Genomic DNA, 2500 nt, shown 5'->3' with positions numbered 1-2500 from the left:
ATGTCGCGTCACGTCACCGCGTCCTGTGATGTGGCTTCTGAACTAAATAGCGCTTCACGCGCGGCTCCACATCTCTGCTTCTGAAACCATGTGTTGTGCTGACGTCATGCCTTTGAACCAGAGTCCATGAGACCAGAGGGGGGGGGGCCTGGGACACCCTCTCGTGATGAAAAGAAAACCAGTTGTTTACATTTTGTTATGAACTGTCCGACTGCTAATTGTACTTGAATGTTCCGTTGCATTCCGAACAATCTTTTGTATTCACATTATTATATTTATTGTCAATGTCCGATTTTTTTTCTAGAGAAATGAAAAAAAAAAAAGAAAAACCCGAAAAAAAACAATAAAAACACGAAATAAACAAAATATTTCTTTACTTGTTTGTTTGTATCTTTCTCATTCAGCTTGAAATATTATCACATATTATCATATACTATTATTTACTATCATATACTATTATATACTTTCATATATCATATTCTATCACATGGCGTAAATATTAGGACGAGGAACATAGACAAGGCATCTACCATGGTTATCATAATAAAGGACACTCATGGGCCAACATCCAAAAAGGTGTGAGTTTGAAGCGCCGAGTAAAAGGCGAGTGTTACCGTGCAGACGAGTGATGTCAATTAACGATGAACTCGTCACGCGACGGTCTGAAACAAAGCCGTCAAAGTCAGCGTAGCCCCTCCCTGCTGCTGCTGAAGCGGACCGCTGGAGACGGGGACGCGAGGTTGACGGTTCGATTCCCAGCGCAGGGGAGTGAAGTCTCTTCACTTCTCAACACGCAAGCTTCAAGCACCAAAACAGCATTATTCTGATGTGTACAAAGAAACAAATAAAATGAATGCATGATAATTTCTCCCTCAACTATTGAATAACACAATTCTCCCAGTGCAGCTTGCATTAATATTAATGTCAGCATGTCCGCGCACCGGGAGATGAGTCCTCTCATCATTCACACAATGAGCAGATATAACGAAGACTGAACCATAAAGCAGAAAGTGTGTGTGTGTGTGTGTGTGTGTGTGTGTGTGTGTGTGTGTGTGTGTGTGTGTGTGTGTGTGTGTGTGTGTGTGTGTGTGTGTGTGTGTGTGTGTGTGTGTGTGTGTGTGTGTGTGTGTGTGTGTGTGTGTGTGTGTGTGTGTGTGTGATTACATTACTATTCTGAAGAAGGTTACAAAATCGAAACATATTAGATTTCACTGTTGCCTCATAATACATTTAAAATAATAGAATAATCGAATAATATTTTATTATTATTATATAATAATAATAATAAAAATCCAGCGCCCCTAATCCTGGAGAATAAGTATGAGTTCAGCACCGTGAGAAACAGGAAGCGCACAATTAGGAAAAACACACAAACATAAACAGTCGATAAATAAGACAACAGACATATACGTTAAATATAGAACGATGCTGAAAGTACTGAAAGATGGACAGGCAGACAGACAGACAGACAGACAGGCAGACAGACAGGCAGACAGGCAGGCAGACAGACAGGCAGACAGACAGAACAGACAGAACAGACAGGCAGACAGACAGAGCTCCTTGTGTATTCTCGTGTTCCTCCTGTGTGTGTGTGTGCGTGTGTGTGTGTGTGTGTGTGTGTGTGTGTGTGTGTGTGTGTGTGTGTGTGTGTGTGTGCGTGCGCGCGAGTGTGTGTGTATGTGTATGTGTGTGTTTGTGTAACAACCAGGGATCTTTACACAACGTACCGTTATGACACCAACACTACAGGGCTGGAGCTGCTGCTGCCATGACAACGTCTACTACAACTACTAATAATACTAATAATATTTACCATGAGAATCTTTGAAAATGAATGATTATGAAGATCAAAGGAGCTATATGTAACCATCACTGTACACAACGATGAGGACCATGCTATGTCCTCAGAGATGAGCCTGACATGTTAATGTAACATGTTAATAAATATTAACTATGAACTATTTTCTCCTTCCAAAGTCTCCGTCGGGGGTCAGAGTGTTTGTTGTTGTCTCTAACGCCTACGGACCCGTGACACGACCCCAAAGTCAGGATTCAAACCCTCGGATCAAACATGCCTTGCGTGTATCGGCCGGTCAGCTGCGTCGCGGAGAGGACGTTGATGACATAAGGAGAACGGGGTCGGAACAGAGGACCTTTGTCTGGGGTCCGACCCCACGCTGCTAGACTCAGCTCCACTGAGGTGAGTATCCATATGTTTAACAACATGTTGAATATGTTTTTTTTTAAACATTTTTACTAATCAACTTGAAATGTATATTTTAGATAATAATAATAATCAATTCTGTCTTTCTGAGCTCAGGCAGTTGGGAGGTCACCGTAAACGTTTGTACGAGGCAGCATCACGTCCCGCTATCGGGGCTTCAAGCTCATAACGAGGAGTCATCCTCGTTACGTCTCCCTCTCTCTCAGCCGTCATCTCCAGTGATCTGTGCTGACGGACTTCAGAGGCCAGAGTTTACTGAAACAACGCTGACGGGTA

This window comes from Micromesistius poutassou (genome assembly GCF_964030765.1).
Source record: "Micromesistius poutassou genome assembly, contig: SCAFFOLD_870, whole genome shotgun sequence".
Taxonomy (NCBI): domain Eukaryota; kingdom Metazoa; phylum Chordata; class Actinopteri; order Gadiformes; family Gadidae; genus Micromesistius; species Micromesistius poutassou.
Note: the sequence above shows the minus strand (reverse complement) of the source record.